Consider the following 20741-nt stretch of genomic DNA (forward strand, 5'->3'; position numbering starts at 1 on the left):
TGCCAGGTCAGTAACCTCCCGTTCCCTGAGGTTTCATGGTCAAAATTTAAGATGTAAAATGTAATTTTTTATTTGGGAGGAAGATTGTGTAACATTTGTAAAACAATGTGTGTGTGCACGCATGAAGGATAAAATGAGACAAGCAATGTGGTATTCCTGTGTTTGTTGAAGTATGATGATTATATATATATATATATATACAGTGGTGCCTCACACAACGATGTTAATTGGTTCCAAAAAAATCAACGTTGTGTGAAACATCGTTCTGTGAAACACCATTTCCCATAGGAATGAATTGAAAACCGGTTAATACGTTCCAATTGGAACGGATTGCCATCGCTGAGTGAAAATCCCCATAGGAATCATCGCTGTGTGAAACAATGTTTCCTTCATTGGAATGTATTGAAGCCGACTCAATACATTCCAATGGCTTTGCGAAGTCCTTTTTCGCTCCTGTAAAAGTGTCTTACAATGTTTGGAAGCTGTTTTAAATGATTGCAATGGTTAGCCCACCTCCTGAAACCTATGCAAACTGATTTTGGTGTTGTTCTGACACTTCGTTAATTTATGATGATTTTTTGTTTTCTCCATTGGAAACCATCTAAGTCACGGAGGGTTATGAGACTCGTAAGAGCCTTCACATTGTGTTGTCTGGAGTACAATATAGTGTTTTAGGCTTGTCACATACCTGGTGTTGAGAATGAGCTGGCTGATGCCCTGTCCCATCAACAGATCAACCGGTTCAGGGCGTTGGCTCTGAAGGCTCAACTTCATCCAGAGATATTGCCCCAAGAGGTATGGAGACTTGGAGAATTGAAGCCAACAGGGCCATAAGTTTAGCCATTGCTCTGAGTACCAGGCGCAGCTATGCAGTGGCATGCAAATAATTTTTTGCCTTTTGTGCAAATGAAGGCATGGGCAGACCATGGCCAATAACAGTAGACCACTTGCAAAAATTTGCTGTTCACCTACATTTTAAAGGTTTGGCTCCGTGCACCATTCAGGGAAAGATGTCTGCCTTAGCATTTTATACTAAGACTCACAGTTACCCAGATCTGGCCAATGACTTTAGGGTTTAAAAGATGATTGAAGGTTGGTCTAAGGAGAGGAGTATGAGTGAAGATGGGTGCACTCCCATGTTCCCTAGGATACTTGTCCAGTTAAGCCATACATAGAAAGTCATCTGTGGTGACCAATTTGAGGAGAGTTTGTTCAAGGCAGCTACGCTATACATGTTCTTTGGGGCCTTTTGGATTAGCGAGTTGGTGAGGGCATCGAAAGTAGATAATACTCATGCAGCATTGCAGATGGAGGACCTGCTGGTCTCTGAAGACAGGGTCTTGTTGCATTTCCGCCAATCAAAAACTGACCAATTTGGAAAGGGTCAAATTATAAGGCCTGGGCATTGTTCTGTAAAACAGCTCTGCCCAGTTAAAGCCCTCACTGAGTTTGTTCAGCTGGGGGCGGGGAAATCTGATGGTGATTTATTTCATCATAGTGATGGTTGTCCACTTATGAAGTATCAATTTTGGACAATCACTTCATGAGGCCTTTGTGAAGCAAGCATTGTGGGGTGGAAATTTGGAACACATTCATTCTACACAGGTGCAGTGTCTATGGCTGCTGCCTTGCTTTATGGTGAGGAACAAATTAAGAAGTAGGGAAAATGGTCTTCACATAAGTATAACGCTTATGTGTGTTCCCTACCAGTATAGATGTGACTCTGTTTTTCTCTTACAGGACTCATGACAGCTTTTTCTCAGCTACTAGTGGTGATGTATGGCCACAGCTATGTTCACTGGGCCATGAAGCACACCTTGAGGACAAGTTGGGGACGTAATTTAGGTTTGGCGGCCTTTGGCACTCTTGAATGGAAAGGAAAGAGGGGCATGTTATGGCCTGAGCTATTGGGATTGGCCTATCAAATTTCGAGCATGCATCTCCCAATTTGATGGTGGTTCATTTGGGTGGGAATGACCTGGCAATTAGAAAGGGCAAGTCACTGATTTTGGAAATTATCCACAATCTGTAGACATTGAAGGATAAGTTTCCTTCAATGAGGATAGTCTGGTATAAAATTATTCCTAGGCTTGTCTGGAGAGCCAACTGTGATTGAAGTCAGATAAATCGCTCCAGATGGGGAGTGAATCAGGAGATAGGCCATGCAGTAAGGTCAGAAATGGGTGCAGTCTCATCTCATCGTGCAGTGATCCAACATCCAGACATAACCATTCATTGGCCTGAGTTATTCAGCGGTGATGGCATTCATATGTCTGAGTTAGGGATGGACATTTTTCTGAAAGACTTGCAAGGGGGCCTTCGAGCTGAAATTTTCGGCTTGGGTGGCGGATGTGGGGCATATAAATAGCCCCATGCTGTGGCGGGTAGTGCGATCAAAAAGCTTGGGTGAGTTCAGGAATGACATGTGGTGACAACATTTTGGCCATCTCTGTTAGGTTCTGACAATCGGCTATGAGAGGTGGGTTTTACAGGGTACGATCTCCTAACCAACTGCCTGCTTAGGGTCACAAGGCTCAGTGGGAGAGTTGGTTGGGGGGGGTACCAATTCACAGAGCACCTGAAGGCATGCTGTACAGAGGACAACACAATTCAGAAATAGGAGCTTGCCCTGCTATAGGAAATGTCCGGAGATCGATGATTATCTGGACATTATAGAATATTACACTATGGTAGGCCCCTTTGCATTTGGGTGGATGACATTAAATAGTTAATAAAGTTGTGGCCCAAGTTTTAAACCCAACACCTGTGTCTTATCTCATTATTTATGGGCTGGGTGTGCAAGTGCGGTCGCCACATACACCATACAGGTTCTCCGTTAATTCATAAAGCAGCCACAAGACAGAAGTGACTTGATGGGCCATAACAAGAAAAGTCATGATGGGCCTCCAATTAAAGTGAATTTAAAATGCAAAACTTCCCATGCTCAGTTATATTTGTAACTCACAGCTTGCAAACAGATTATTTTTCTGTTTTTGTTTTCTTTTTGTCAAAAATGTAGAAACAGTTGCAAAGCATGAAATGACCATGTAACGGGAGGAGGAAACATACTTGCATGCTTCAAAATGGAAATTAAACATAGCTGTTTAAACAGTCTCCTATAAAACCAATTTAATCTAAGATCTAAAATGATGTACTGTAGGGAGACCACAGCTGCGATACGAGGATATATTCAAGCGGGATCTGAAGGCCTTAGGAATGGACCTCAACAGATGGGAAACCTTGACATCTGAGCATTCAGCCTGGAGGCAGACGGTGCAGCACGGCCTCTCCCATTTTGAAGAGACCCTTGTCCAGCAGGCTGAGGTAAAGAGGCAGTCCCAAAACCAGCAAAATCAGGGAGCTGGACAGGGGACAAATTATATTTGTCTTCAGTGTGGAAGGGATGGTCACTCTCGAATTGGCCTCCTCAGCCACACTAGACGCTGTTCCAAGTCCTCCCATACAGAGCACGTTACCATAGTCTCTCGAGACTGAAGGATGCCTAATGTGAATCTCTGAGCTGCACCACTGCTAAAATGAGTAAAACATTATGTATACAATTAAATGCCCACAACTCCAGGAATACTTTCTTTCTAGACCCATGAAGGACTAACTCCAGATCTTCTTTTAAGAAACAAGATTAATAATCATGTGCCATCAAGACAATTTGGACCTACAGTGACCCTTTTCAGGGCTTTCCAGGTGGAGAATTCTCAGAAGTGGTTTCCCACTCCCTTCTTCTGGGGGCATCCTGGGACTGTGCAGCTTGCCCAAGGCCACACAAGCTGGCTTTACTCCCAGGAGGCACAGTGAGGATTGAACTCTCAACCTCTGGTTCTGCAGCCAAATAGGCAAACCACTGAACTATCTAGCCAGAAAAAAAGATTACACCATATGAAACCAGAGTCCAGTTTTGTAAGTATTACTTATAAGTATTACTACTTTAATTTGCTGAAAACTTTGAATCAGAAAATCAAAACTCAAACTGCTAATGTATTTGTTTGTCTTTCACTCAAGGAGAATGTGAGAGTAGTCTTCTTTAACCTGGGTTCACTGCAGATGTTTGGTGTGGGTTTCATTACCGAGAAGGCTGCTCTCTGAAATTTGGCAGGTTTACTCTCCCTTTAGAGTCTCTACTGTGTCCACATTTTCTATACAGCTGTGCAAAATCAAAATATGCAAGTAAAGAAATACAGCAATGAGACATGTCAGATGAGACATAAGTTGCTGAGGGCCAGATCCAGATATTTGTCCAAATCTGTGGCCTCCAGATCCATTCAGGTGGCCTGTGCCAAACTCTGCTTTTAACCCAGTTTCTCTCTTCATTCTTTGTTCAGTAACACTTCCACACATGCTGCCATCTAATGACTACCTCCCTTGCAAGTTTCCATGGATATAGCTAGAGTTCATGCTCCTTTTTATTCTCCTTGTTTGGAACTTTCACTTCTTAAAGAAGCCTCTTCTTCTAATACTTTCCTATATGTTCTTCACTCTGCTAACCATTATGGCATCTTTTTCAGCCTCTTAATGCTTTTCTTAATCTAGTTCCATTATATTTCAACTTCTATTTTTGTGGCTTTATATAGTTTCCAAGTGCCCTGAAGAGATTTGACCCTCTTGACTCTCCCTTTCAACTTCCTTTTAAATATTCCTCTCATTTTTTTTCAGACTTGACTTTCCTGGAATTAAATGTGACACTGCTGGACTTCTGCCCAACTTTCCACTTATATGTAGGCTGGCCAGAGTCCTATTAATTATGTCCAGCAACATAACTCCAGGGTAAATCTCAGCAGCAAATTGCCACAAGTTTAAAAATCAAGAGAGGCCTCTGCTTTTGTGTGCCAAGTTGTGTGGTTCCATGTGCAATAGCAAATGCTTGTGCTGAGTTTTGAATGTGTGTTGATGTGCTGTTGAGATTACACTGAATGTATCACACTAGCATAAAAAAACTTAATAGGATTCTGGCTGTCGAATGCTATAGGAAGTATTTTCTTCTTATTACAGTTACTAGGCATATCACTCTGTCTTATATCCATGGATGGCATAACTGTAATTAGTTCCATGACAATTTTCTATGAGATTTATTCAGTGTCAACTTGTTGACTCCTTCATGAACAGACTCTTTTAATATGGAGATAGTTATTTGCCCAGCTAGCCTAACACTCCTAAGAAGCAGTTCTTACCTGACTAGTAACTATTTAGCTTTTCTTTAAAAATCTTCAACAAAGAAAATTCTCAGCCATCTGTGTTGGCTGAATTTAGTTGGTACAATTATTTCAGATAAGAAGGGGATCATAGTGCCTATCTGAATAAACAGCAAGAAATTAGGAAATATGCAAAGTACAGACAGAATACTTGAACCTTATAATGAGAAACAAAAAAAAAAATTCACCAGCTGGTCACTCATGGTCAAATAATTTGGGGGGGGGGGATAAGAACACCTTCAGCAACCAACCTGGGAGAACTGGAGTAGATGCAACTCAACAATGCTACTTTTAGTTGTTGTACCCAAAGACAGGACAGCTGTGATGATGTCCAGCTTCTAATAGGAGAGAAAGAGGAAGAAGAAAAGGAAAGTAAAGAAACAACAAACCCAGTTCTCATCAGTTCCTAACAGGCTTTCATACAGAGGAGGGGCAGGATCTGTTCTCAATCATCCGAGTGCAGGACACACAACAATGGGGTCAAGTTAAAGGAAACCAGATTTCAGTTCAATATCAGGAAAAACTTCCTAACTGATAGAGCAGTACAACAGTGGAACCAGTTACCTCAGGAGTTGGTGAGTGCTCCAACACTGGAGGCATTTTTAAAAAAAACAACTTAGGTAGTCACCTGTCAGATATGCTTTGATTGTATCCCTGCACTGAGAATGAGACTGGACTTGATGTCCTTGTAGGCCCTTCCAACTTCACTTTTCTATGATTCTATGATGACAACTGTTCTCTCCAAGGAAAATAATTAAGCGCGTTGATCTTTTCTAGGGCTACTGTAGGTCATGTTTACACAATCATAATGTAATATGGAAAGAAACAGTCCTGAAAAAAGAAAAGAAAAAGCCACCATTCAATGCTTCTGCTTTTAAAGAGGGTAATGATTTCATCTGGTTAGAGCTGTCTGTGCCTACTTCATTTATTGCAGGAAAGAAATTACCTGCTCACTCATGATAAGATAATTTGTTGCCTTGGAAATTAAATTATCAGTCCTGGTGTACCTTGAGGAGGAATACTATGTAATGCCTATTTTATACCTTGTAAAAACTCTGTTCTATAGACAGAGATGGAAGGAGCTATCATGAGGAACTAAAGCAACTTAAAATAGGTCATGACTACAGTACCCTGAGCCACCAGGATCCCAGGGTGTCTGTTGTGTTAGAGGTGAGTTAGAGACAAATAATATCCAAATGATCCTTAAGTTCCTGTGATTCTGCAGAGGTTACTGAACAGCAAGATCAGCTGTCTGTCAGCACTGAGTATACTAGCTAGGCCAATGGAAGTTTCAGTTGTAGTCACTTTTCTTTTCCACTACCTTGATACTACCTTATTTCCTGTCTGGCAGCATTTCTTACACATCAGTTTAAGTAAGATTCAGTGGAAGCATGGCCCATTTATTCATATGAAAGACCATGCTGGGTAAAACTGTTTTTAGATTTTATTAGCAAAGTGGAGAACTATATTTTCTCAGATGGCAGACAAAATGTTTCTACTGCTCCTGTTCCCAGCAAGTCTTTGGGCAATATTAAGGGAAATCTAATGCCATCATGTCCCTTAGTAAGCCAAATTGCATCTTAAAATACCATGTAGACTATGGCTTTAAGATTGGGGCTTTCCACCTCTTCTTGTCATGCTGCCTATGTTTTTCACATCTTGTCCGATGAAAGGATTTGGTGATCCTTAGGGCTTACACACTTTTTATTGCCTGATATAATGGTTTGATGAGTGTATGCCCCCACTAAAGATACTGGCATTGGATTTACTGCCAACTTGGCTACCTCTCTTGTTCTTTTCACTATCACTGACTGAATACATGAGTACATTTTCTAATAGGAATGGTTGTACAGTGCTCAAAGAAATGTCTATTCTGTCTCTCCAGTCAACTGATGTGCTCCTTCAGTTGTTTCCCTTCCTCATTACAAGACAATTGCCTTTTCTTTATTCCAGAATTGGAGTATCTTGGCCTGCCCTCAATCCCACCTCTTTGCCCCTTCATCCATTTCTTTTGTCCCAACATTATGGCATTCCAACTCTGCTTCTTTTCTCCCCAACTTTAAGAATGACAGAATCAGTACTGAGGTACATTTTGTTGTCTTGTTCAGGCTCTGATTGAACACTTTTCCTTCAGATGAATGAATATTCATCAGAGAATGCTGAAGAAATGGAGGCAGCTGGGTAGAGGGATTCTTAGTTGACAAAATTGAAAGAGAAGTGATTCAGAATGTCCATGCACCTGTCTCTTGCAGAAGGTTCTAGATGCCTGTGCATGGGTTTTTCCACAGTTGAGTGGAGCTGGTTGGGAAAATGAATAAAATATTGTGTAGCTTTGCCACAAATAATAATAAATTAAAAGGATAGAATGATCTGTAGTTGTTTCGCCTAAACAACTATCAACTGCGATTTCCTTAAATAACATTCAATCTCTTTGGGTATTTGATAAGTGTACATACACTGCAAGAGCTAAGAGCAGTGTTGTAGCCCCAGTCTTTCTATGTTCACTTTTATCAGACACGGGTAATGTGGTGGCTCTCTGTGTGAGCCAGAAGCCTTCCCCCCCCCCCAAACACACACACATTTTAGGCCACAATGAGAACTCCATCCACTACACGAATATTAGTTCTGTGTGGAAAGGGTAACAATAGAGGGGTTTATAGTACCACGCCACAATATCCACAGATTTTGATTTTCAAAATCAGCTTTAAATATTTTATAGTTACATGAAATTCGCTTTCATCCTCCTCTTGCCCATTGTCTTCTGATCACTTGATACTCAGATTAAAAAAAAGTGTGAAAGAAAGTTTCAAAATGTTTCACTATGTTGCAAAGAATGTGCGTTCTATTCTTGTGCAGCATTTTTTTTAGCAGTTTACACAGATTCTTCTGGACCATGGAAAGCGTCTCACAAAAATGTATATTGAAAAAATCATATTCAGTGCAAAAAATTCCCTTCATATTTTCTTCCTTCATAGATTATGTTCTATTGCCCATAAGTACGTATAGTCTTACGAGACTTACATACAAAAGAGACTTTCATTTTTATGCCTTATTGATGGGAAGTCTTAGTTCCTCTTTTGAGCTTATTTTGGTGTTTTTGTGCTTTCCTTGTTATTTAGCTGCCTACCAGCATTGCAAATATTATTGTATTTCCCACCCCCTATTATTACATATATTTCAGGTGCAGCAAGCTGTACAAAACATGACTCTTCACTTATTTTGTTCTTGCAGGTGAGAATGAAAAATTTTCCCCCAAAATTCTCTCAACTAGGCAAATGTATGAGAGTTTCTACAGAAGAAAAGTAGGGTTTTTGCAAAATATAAGGCTATTTTGCAAAGCTTCTCCTGTGTTCTGTGAAAAATACGAGGGTTTTAAAATGCAAGATACACCATTCTGAACAAGCATGCAGGTAAGGATGTGAAAAGGTCTTTTCATTCTTATGTTCAAGTAAAAACCCTCTCAGTAGTTTGCCACTTCTTTTTCAGTTGGAGATGTTGTTATGTCAAGACAACCTTTTTCTGTCAAAGATGACAAAATATGCAAGTATTGGTTACAACAACAACACAAAGAAGTTTATTTGGGTAGCTGTCATAGTTACAAATCATGTCAGACAGAATAGAATATATTACTAAGATAGTAAACAAAGGCAGACAGATATTAGCTAAAACCAGCTTTCTAAGAAGTAAAATTGATTTGTCTTAAAAGAAATGGCTCCTCAACACAAACCTTCCTCCTTAAGATGGCCATTCTAAAAGCAAATTAGGTCACCTTTTCAGAAATATGAGGGGAAATTATTAATTACATCCTTACATATCTATATAATTTTCTGCAGTCTCCCTAGCACCCTGTGTTTTGAGCCCACTTCAGTTAATAAAAACTTATTCCGAATAGCACACACTAGTCTTTAAAATGCCACATGATTCCTTGTTGGTTTTTCCACAACAAATATACCTGACAAACCCCTTCCCTTTGGATATTTCAGGTGGAATGAGCTGTTTGAGATTTGGAAATAGAACAACAACCAAAATAGAAGATTCCTAACTGTCTGTTCCACTTTAGAAATTAGACCAGGTCATTTGCAATGAAAAACACAAAGGCAACTTTCAGAAACATTGCCATGTTTTCCAAAATTGTTCCCTTTGAACTAGTGAGCCTCTTGGGTATCCTGCTTTAAACAGCATCAGTATACTTTAGGAAAACTTTGGAGAGCTTGGGACCACTCCCATTGTTTGCCTAAGAGCTATAGGCCTGGGCTACTTTATGAGGAAAGAATCTGTGTGTTGAGCTTAAAATGGGATAACGTGGTGTGGGGGGAGAGGAAGGATTACAATGTACCGTAAGCACGCTACAGAACATGAGTACCACAAAAGTGGATGCCTATTCTTTGGTCTTGAGAAAATCTCTAGGACAAATAGAAGTCTTATGCTTGCATTATTCCACAAAGCGATGCAATTAAGGTGAAGTGTGCTTAGTATAGAGATTACTTATATTCAGGTTTATGTGTTCCTGACACCTTGAAAAGGGATGGTAATAGGACAGCTTAGGGATGTAAGCATTGCTAGCACACATTTGTCAGTACAGTGGTAATAATAGTTGGCTTAAGCCACAGACAATGTTAGCACGCATCTGTGCTCTTAGGAAAATCCCTCCTGTTCTGTTTGCCCCTCTCTTCATTTTGTAGATATTACACTCCATGTTATTTGACGATCAAAAGGAGATTATCATAATTAGATGATACCCGACTTCACAAAACACTCATATTTGGAAAGGGAGAGGAAAGCAATCTGAATTTCCACAGCCGTGTTTTTATGACGTCACCCCAGCAGGTAGTGACATTTTGAATGCTTGATGACATTTCCCTTTGTAAATAGACAAAGGAGTCAGATGGCATTGCACTGTTTTACCGTTCTCAAAATGTCACTGCACTAAGGAAAATGAAAAGGCCTGGGTTTCAATATTATTATTATTTTATACAAAGAGGCGGGAGGAAAGAGAGATGACACAAGGCTTTTAGCAAGGTACATTTTCCTTCTGCTATTTGCCTCTATTGTCCTTAAAATTAATTTCAAGTGTATGCATTGTGGATTTTTTCCCCTAGCAAATAATTCTTTTATATCAAATGTGTGCTTATTTCATTTCTCAGTATATCTGTCCTTAGCACATAGAAAAGATATCACAAATAAACTTAACCTCTGTTTTTCTTGCACTTCCTTGGAGAAATACAACCCAAACTTTCTCAGTTGATCACTTTTCTTTGCTTCTCAGATCACTGTCATAAAGTTACATAGGCAGAGTTTGCTTAGGGACACTCAAGACATGAACTCACATTGTTTCATCTTAAGGCTGACCATGTGCTATAGTAAATAGGCAGTGTGGAGCATGCTTGAAGACTAAGTGAAATGGTACTTTTAAAAAAAAGTTCTCTTGGGTATGGGGGAGAAAGGTTTAAGGGTTCCTTACAAGCCAGTTTTTAATGTGAAAATCCCCTCAAGTAGGGGCTAATAAGGCATACTATTTAGCATCACCGGGCTCCTCCAGTGATGCCAAAGACACTTCTGGAAGGACCACGTCTTTGCACTTGTCTGTCACAGATGTCCAGGGGGGGCATGTGTCCATCCTTTGAATTCGGTGTCACTTTACCTACTTACTGCCCAAAGAAAGAAAAGCTCGACCATTCCCTGTCTCTTTGTCAGACTTCTCCTTCCTTTCAAGTTGTTAACATCTCTCCTGAAGGAGGACTGTGGCCCTTTGGACCATGTGCTCCAGTCTAGCACATGGTCAGCTACCTGGATTAGGAACCAGAGCTATTTATTTTCTAAAGAAACATTGGTGGCTATTTTTATTGTAAGTGCAGCCTCTGCCTAGTTTATTGCCAACAGAGAAACCAAGTGGTTGTAAATGCCTATAGGAAAAACTGCTGCAGCTACTCTCCTTATACAAGGAAGTGCCTAACATGGCTCTCCAATGAATACTCAACAATCAAGGCAAGAAACAATCTGATAGAAAACTGGGTGAATGGAAATGTTTAATTTCCATAACCTATGCTTCCCAGTCCATTCATGTCTCTCAAAGCAAAACACTTCCTATAAACTATGTATTGTCTATTTGTCTTGTCTGTGCTGGATAAATTATCACCAGATGAGAACTCTTCTCAATCCTGATATATTTATGGCATTCCTGGCATCTGACATTGGCACAATAACATAATATCTTCCAGTGCCTTTCATAAATGACTAACAAACAATCTGGTAGGACTTTAATTGCTGTGATGTTGGCTTGGTTTCCTGGACTCTGTTGTTGGTGTCTCCTTATCTGCATATTTTATTACCTTTGTTTATGGCTTGATTTTGGTGTGGCTTCCTGGTTTACACTTCTGTCTGCTCTTTGACAACTTTGTAACTTCATGTGGGGATTTGGCTACCTAATCTGGGTTGTTTCACATTGCCTGAAGCCACTACTTAAAATAGTTTATTGTTTAGTCCACACTCTCCTAGCCTCATAGTGATTCTTTTTTTAAAAAAAATCTGAACTTAAAAAAATAAAATAAAGGAAAGCCATGGCAATTGGCAAAATCCTTAGGAAGAGACATAGGAAACTGCCCTACTTAATCTATCTATCTATCTATCTATCTATCTATCTATCTATCTATCTATCTATCTATCTATCTATCTATCTATCTATCTATCTATCTATCTATCTATCTATCTATCTATCTATCTATCTATCTATCTATCTATCTATCTATCTATCTATCTATCTATCTATCTATCTATCTATCTATCTATCACCCAGCCTTTCTCCTTGGAAATGACCCAAGGCAGCTTACATCATTACAAGATAATATCTAAAGCTAAAAGCAATGAGTATACAAAGGTGGCTTCGGTAATGAAAATATACTATTTAAAGCTAAAAGAATAATTGTACAAATACTAAAAAGGATCAAACAAATACCACTCTAAGAAATGTTAAACAAAATTAATATCATAAACACATCTAATGTAGTAGGGCACAACAATTCATTTAAAAATCCCTCTTAGGCAACCCATAATTATATTTCAGAGAGGCAGCAGTTCTCCAATTTCTCAGGCTGTTATATTGCCTACCTATATTATCTGTTATATTACCTATGTCATGATTGGCTATTTAGCTGGAGATACAAGGACTGAAGCAAGTACTTCTTGCACACAAGGCATAAAGAACTGATGGTACTTCCCTATGACAAATCTTCCACTTCTGCTTTCCTAGGAAACTGCAGCAGACCTCAATCATGACATGTAGAATCATGGGCTGCCCAGCTTGTATATGGTCATAAGCGGAACATGTTGTTTCACAGGGATGGGGACTCATGAGCACTGACTTGCTCTTCAAGTCCAACTTAAGATGCATTGGCAACTTAACTCAGACTCGACTCTGGTTTTGTTTGTCTGTTTGTTTGTTTCTTACAAAAGACTTGGACTTAACTTATGACTCGGACCCATTTTTCCAAGTTGAGTCATTGAGTACCTATTAGGGATGGGCTTTCTGACCTGCTACTGCTACTGCTGTTGCCACTGCTGCTGCCACCATCCTCAGAGGCAGCAGACCTGGCTTCATTTCCAGGCGCCAGCTGCTGCCTCTCTCAACGTACCTGCTGCCCACGTACCTACCTGGCTCCTGGAATGGAAGTAGGCCCACAGTCTCTGTGCATGCACATCTGCTGTCCTGGCATTCCTTTGTTGGACTTTCATTAAGAAATGAGAACAATGAGGATTTTTGTAAATTTAAGCAAAATTGCTCAAATTTATGTTTAATGCACAAAATAGTGTAATACAAATAACGCAAACTAACAATGATTGATGCTTCCTTGCATTAACCTTTAAGCATGAGAAGCATCAAAGGGGCTATTTGCATCCTTTCAAATAATCATCTCATTATTCTTTGCTTGCTGTATGTGTGTGTGTGTGTGTGCTTTGATTTTGCTCTTGCCTGGAGATGATGACTCTCACTAGGCCTAAAAATACTCTTTGAAATATCTTGTCAAATTGAGATGGGCTCAATCAATGAGAACAAGCAATTTACCAAGCATTCTTTCATCCCTACCACTAACAATCTGGGTGAGTTTTTGTTTCTGCAATAAATAATGGATTTATTATCTGTTTGTGGGGCTATTTTGGGTTATCTAGGGCAGTTAGAACCCTTCTATCAGTATGTCTTATTTTTAACCAAGAGGTTAAAAAGCTAAAAAGCAGTACACTGTGCAAAAGAATAGTAAACTGTCCTCTGTTTGGTCAGACACTTCAGAAGAAGTTACTGTATAAAATGACAACTATCAATTTGTTTTTAAAAATAGCTTTCCAAGCTCTGTGCAGAATGCAGCAGTGCTATGAAAATGAATGGCTGCCATGAGCTAGGAGATTGACTACATCTCCAATCAGTCTCCAAACGACACTTACAGATACTTTACACATGGTTATTGCAAAAGAACAGCATTCAGTGGAAGAAATGCTGATTATGTATTGATTAGGAATCTTGATTGTTCTCACCAAATATGAACAAATTAAAACAAAAACACTGGAAGTTAGAGGTACACCCTAATGGCAATTTCCACAAATCCAGAACCACAGGGATCACCACTGAAAGAAGAATAGTAAAACAACATGTATACAATAATTTTTTGCTATAAGTATCCAGCATTAAATGGTTCAAGAACAGAGAATCTGACAGCACAATGGTATTGTTTCAGGCAGATTGGCATAGCATTCTGAAAACTCTAACGGAGAAAAGGGGCTGCTGTTTTTTATGGTAGCAGGTAGATGCAATCCAATATGAGGACTCAGAACAGTGTTAGATGGAGATAGCTCTAAATTTTGAAAAATAGGTATCTAAGAATTTGAGGAATATAATGGCACTTTCCTGGAAATCCATCCATTTTTGTGTCAGAAGATGAATCAGTTTATAACTTCTAAAAGCTGGTACTGCTTCTATACTAATATAAGTTCTAATGCCCTCCATTTTGGATATCTTATTCTTTTTCAGTGGCTCTCAGACATAGATGTTTTTGTCGTGTATTGCCCTGACCATAGAAAGCCTTATCCAGGTATATTCAGCACGATTTCTCTTTGATTCCACATGAAAGGTATTTTATTTACTAAAGCATGTGGATATTTTTAGTTATGGCTGGATGCTAGTTCTTCAAACAGTACCTCTGTTTGGTACATTTGCATTTTTATCTGTTTCCCCGGAGGGAAAACACATGAAATCGGGCCTTCTCGGTGGTGGCTCCTCGCCTCTGGAATAACCTTCCATCAGAGATTCACGAAGCCCCCACGCTGGGTACTTTTAAAAGCCAACTAAAAACTTGGATGTACATCCAGGCCTTCCCTTCTGTTAGCACTTAACTCTTTTTTCTTTCTCGCTATTTATTATTTTTTTATATTTTTGCACTGTATCTCTTATTGATTATGTCATAATGCTTTTGTGTTATTTTAATGCATATATGTTATGTTGGAAGCCACCCAGAGTGGTAGAATATACCAGATGGGTGGGATATAAATAAATAAATAAACAAACAAACAAATAGATAAACAAATAAATAAATAAATAACATTGGTTTCTCAGATTAATCTGTTTTGAGTTTTCAATGCCACCTCCAAGTCTAATTTGAAGAAAAGGTGTACTATAGGATGAGCTGATAATTGAATAAAATGAAGCATCTCTCTGTAGTTATAAGCAAATGCAAAAGCAGAGCTATCTTGCTTACATGATTTTTGAACACTGAAAAAGCTACCAGTTCCATTCCTGTCACAAATAAATGAATTTTTCATCAACATTTCAAATAACATTGTAATTGTAAAAGAGTTTTAGTTCTGTGGATGAATCCTGCATGTAGGTAGAAGGCATAGGTTGGAAAATAGACTCCCACCAACCTTCTTTCTCTCCTCCCCATCCCCATGATAAAAGCATCAAATATGGAATAGCTGTATAAGGAAATTTAAAAAAATCCTAAACCAGGTAGATTGATCTCATGGAAACTTTCTGCTCGAGCCTTCTTTTATTAAGTGGCATTTCCCATGATCCAAATAATTTATTCATGAAAGTTAGGGAGGTTAATCAAAAGTTCATATAATTGTAATAAACAGAATACATAATGGTCTAATCATGCAATTCAAAGCATTTTGTAATTTATTTGAAATATCAGATAAAAATAGCTAAGAGGTGTGCTAGGAAGGAAGCAAATAATTTGGAAACTGATGAGCATGGCCTACCTGCTGAACTATGAACAAATAACGGAATGCTGGAAAAGATATAAATAAATAAAGGGAAGTAGCAAATGCTTTGCTTGAATGGATAGTTCTAAACCATTTTAAATTGAGCGTTTGCCTGTGAAAAATCCTGATCAATACCAAGTTGGCTTTGGAAAATGATGCATGTACTTTTTCTATGATTGCTCTCAGAATGGACAAGATGATAGAAAAAGATCTATTTGTAGCTGGGTTTTTTTTTCTCCCTCTTCATATTCTCTTCAACATAGCTAAGATTCCTGTGTCAAATCTACTTCAGGTAACAAATGGTACACTAAGTCATCATGTATAAATTATTGCCACAGAGTCTTAATCATATGTCTGAGGAAGTGGACATGATCCACAAAAGTTTTACATTAAAACATAACAGTTAATCTTTAAGGTGCAAAATTTTTGTCTCTCTCTTTCTGTTTGTTTGTTTGTATTCTGATATGGTTGCACAGATGAACATGGCTACCACTTTAAAAAAAAATGTTTTGTTCCACATAAAGAGGACATTTGTTACCCTTGTGCTCATACTCATTGATGAAGACTGGAACTGTACAGTATTGGGAATGTCACTTAGGGCCAGGCACCTTTGAGTGAGGGGAACACAAAGCATAGAAAATAGATACAGTGTTAATCTTCTGTGGTTACTAGTTGTTGTTGTTTTTATGTTGACAAAAATGTATGGAATGAGACAACACACAAGAAGCAAAACACAACCAGCAGCATTGATTACTTAGCTCTTTAATTCTGATAAAATGAACTGCTGTGCTTTTCTGTACAGGCCTTTTGCTTGCAGCATGGACATAACTAGCTGCTATGTACTGTAAAAAGCAAGTCTCATGTTTGAACAAGTTATTCCATTGAAGCTTTGAGTACAGCAGCTTCTCTCACAGCAACTTTTGTCAAAAAGCCACATTTTTCTTTCTTGCAGGCAATTAAATTCTCCTTTGGCCTGTAGCAAACCTGTTTCCCCACAGGTATATGGTTTCTTTTTCACCCAGAAGAAGTACAGAAACAAAAATATTGTGTAGTGTTTTTTTCTGACCATCAGATTGGTATTTAATGCAAATGGTTATTGCAATCTTAGACTATCCATATGGAAATCAATTCTATGTATGATGTCTATTTCAGCAGTTCACCTACTTGCAATGAAACACTACACCCAAACAAGTTGAAATACCTCTTACTGGAACTGAATAAAAATACAAGTTAATGAAAAAGACAATCATGCTAGGAAACAATGAAGGCAAGAAGAAAGAGAACGACCAAAATCTGAGATAGATAAACTCAGTAAAGGAAGCTGTAGCCTTCAGTGTGCAAGAGCTGAGCAGCATGAATTAAAAAAACTAATTTCAAAATTCATTAAAAAATCACTTATTTGATTATTCATATTCACCAGAAGCAATGGCCCCTGACAAACATAAATCAATGAATTTTTAATGATTTATGATTTCTCAATTTATCAGGGCATAAAATGCCCCCATTGGCACCTAGAGATACTAACATTAAAGAGAAGCTTCCCCTTACTCTCCTCTACAAGCTGTGCAGGTTTGGTGAAGTTTGGGTTTCAGATGTCCATAGTATACACCCACAAAAAGGGCCCTCCAGGAAAGTTCCCTCCAGGCACTTAGAGACACCAAAATGGCAGAGAAGCTTCCTCTGACTCTCCGCCACAATTTGTCAATTCGCCAGAAAAAAATTATAAATTTGTGATTCATGATTTGTCAACGTTTACGAATTATGAATCACAAAGAATTGTCATTTTTTTTTCAGTTTGTGCCCATCTCTAACAACAGTTCTTTCTAGGGTGTTTTAAATATCAGAAGTTTTAAATACCAGAAGTGGTTTTCCATTGCCTCCCACTAGAGTTTTCTGGGACTTAGAGCTTTCCAAGGCTGCACAGCTATCTATTTTTCTTGGTGGCTAAATAGGGAATTGAACTCCCAACCTCTGGCTTTGCAGACAGATACCCAGATCACTAAACTACCCAGTCAACTGCACATTCATAAGGCTAACATAACAGTTTGGTTTGGGGTTTGTGCCCAGTGGAGAGGCTACCTGTTCCTGTTTTGCCACTGCCATTGTCACACTGCTAGCACTGGGTAATTCTATATGAGGGAATTTTCTCTGGGAATTTATCTGCATATATATTTAAACTCCCATTATAAAAAACCAGGAAATTAAATTCTTCGGGTTTCACAATTTTGCTTGATGAACAGATTTTTGACCAAAAAAACCCCTAAACAATTCAAAGTCTTTTGGGCTAACCTAGTAAAGATGCTGCTCCTCTATATTTTTTTTAATTTGTTAAAAATGATAATAAGTGAAATGGATTTTGATTCATGAAAACTCATACTGAAATAAATCTGTGGTCATATTTTGCTTCCACCCCTTCTTATTACCCCCAACATACTGAAATAAACTAAGATGGCTACTTTGTTGGAAATTTTTTAAAAAATCACTGGAGTGAATTGAAAGATTGTTCTAATGTTTTGTGTTATGATTTGGGGGTCCCGGTAGGATCAAGTGGGGTTTATAAATGAATAAATGAGCAAGTGAGAAGACTAAAGGGACAAATCTATTCATTTTGGTTGCCATGTCACTTCTACATGTTTTTACCCATAATGGTTCCATGGCTTTACTAGTATTAAAAACAAAATCTCTGGCTACGTATTTAAATACATACCATCTCGTGTAAATTCTGGCAGATATGTGCCAGTGGGTACACTAGTTCAAGAAATGAGGGTAAACTGGTTGCACAAAAATTTACAACTATCAAGTTCCTCTAGCTTTCCCAGTCTAGTGGTTCCCCTTTTTAAAGGTGAGGAGTTGGGTGATGACTTTGATTTGCCAATTTTATTAACCTTTTTGCTTTTTGCTGTACTACACACCATCTTTGATAAAAGCAAAATTCAAGGGTATCTCTAATCTATTTTTAACATCTTATTGACAGATGCATTGCTTAATATAAATACAGATATGTGCCAATTAGATTGTTGTTTCAATTTTTCCTTGCATGCCAAAAGAACAATATTTGTCATTTTAATGATTTAGATTGCTAAGAGACACTTCAGTGTCTGCTTAGAGTGGAAGGAACTTGGTTTCTGATACAAAGCTTGTATGTAAGGGTTTCCTATATATAAAAGTGGGAGTTGTAGCTGTAGGTATGGAAGAAAATAAAAAAATTGTTTAGGGCTTGTTTAAAAATTGTTTAAATTATTAGGGCTTCTGCATATGAACTTCAATCTGCCTGAATTATGGAGAGGTTTGTGGTGAAAAGCTGTGGGACCATTAAGAAAAACCACAGCTGTCTCTCTCTGAACCCTTCCAACTTTAGCCTGATCATAGGCCATGTTGCCTTCTGAAAATAACAGCTAAGGAGGTAATCACAACAGGAAAAGGGGGCAGGCTTCTGATTGAAGCACAGACATTGCATTGTCCCCCTACCCCAGAATAATGACGTGAGACAAGCATTATGAAATAAAACATGGGCCACAATTTATTTCTTAATTGCCCTCCTTAAAAGACGATTCCTGCCATAGTGCAGAATCAGGTTTTGCACAGAGGTCTTACCAAACAAATGGGTGAGTCTCTAGCTCTGAGGTCTCTCAGTCATGAAGACAGTGAGAGCCGAGGTGGCCCAAATTTGACCACCCCTGGGCCTCAAGCCACCTTTCCCTTGGTGATCTTTGCTCCAGGTGTGGCCCCAGTGTATCTTTCCCAAGCACTGTAATTACACGATTTGCAGCACTGTGAGGTCAGATGAGCTATACATTACCTCTGATAGCAAAGGGGACTCACTGAAATGTAGTCTATCCACACTACCTGCCATAGCATAGGGACTGGTGAAGCTAAGTCCCATTCCCACCATCTATCCTATTGAGCTCCATATGCAGGCCCCCCTGGATATCCTAAACAAATATATCCAACCCTCTATCCAAGAGGTGCACACCATCATGCTGAAAGAGCTCAGGGCTATCCATACAAATCTCCTGGTGATCAATCACCTATCCAAGGCCATTGCATACTGCCCAACATACATCTCTGTTAACACTCCTCTGTGCAATGTTAACCCGCTGTGTGTAGCAAGCCGTTTTCCACTCAAACTGAGGGATAATTGTGGACCAAACAATCCACATCTCGGGATATTCTGCCCTTAGCCATCTGAGTTCATAAAGCACATCAAATATGAAAGCCTTGGCACCATACCTGGCCAGATCATTTCCTCCCAGGTGTATTAACAACACATCTGGGGCCACTGAACCGAAAGCAGCAGCTCTGCACAATTGGCACCATAGCATTCAACAAAGCCCTTTCCATTCAATATGGGCTCTGGCACCAAGGCCCATATTACTGCCCCGCGTTGTCATGAGTTCAGCCGAAGATCTGGAATCTGAGGGGCTATGTTGTATGATTTGACTTTGACATTTTGATATCAGCTCTGCATTCTCTGAACTTCTGACATTGGACTGGCTTATCAGACTCTGCTGTTGAAACCCCCGGGAACTTGACAATCAGCTTGTTGTCTGGCAATATGGAAGCCCGTGTCCTCGTATCTAGTTCTATTCCCAGAAAAGTGAGGGAAGTAGATGATCCTTCCATCTTTTCTCCCGCTAAAGGCAACCCCAGCTTGTAGTAGGCCATTAAGTGGCTGGGACCCTAAACCCATGGAAGTCATATGCTGTATTAAAAGGTGTACTGCCTTGTGCAGTGCCAATCCAAGTCCAAGCAGCCAAGGATGGTAAGGTGTCTCACCTATTGCTCCATCCTGTCTTGTTGCAGACCTGGTGCTATGTCTCAGACTCCCTCCTGCCGACTCCTGCATTGAGCTGATAGCCCTGCAACCTCTGCTAACTCTGACCCTTGTTCATCATCATTACTCTCGTGCTGTGGTATTGCATTGAGGGATCAGATACCTGTTTTGGCTGTCTCAAAGTCTGCTGACTGGCTTCTAGGGCAGCAAAATGACACATTAGATTTTCCACCAAAGCTTTAAGCTTTGCCTCATTTATGACACTTTAGCTGAGTGATGTGGCTGCTGTTCCCCGTATGTTAAACCCTCTTGCACTGCTTGCTTGGCTTCTAAGGCTGAAATCTTGATTTGCAGCTGCTGCCAAATGGGCCAGGTTTCCTCATCCTATGATGACTGCACTGGTGAGACCTGAGGGGCAGTGTGCTTCCTAGCAGGCTGCTTGCCTTTACTCTTCCCTTGGCCCTTCTTATGAGCCATTACAACTACACAGGCTTGTCCCCTTTATCCTTTTCCTT

Source organism: Pogona vitticeps, chromosome 5, assembly GCF_051106095.1.
Source record: "Pogona vitticeps strain Pit_001003342236 chromosome 5, PviZW2.1, whole genome shotgun sequence".
NCBI classification, from domain to species: Eukaryota; Metazoa; Chordata; class Lepidosauria; order Squamata; family Agamidae; genus Pogona; species Pogona vitticeps.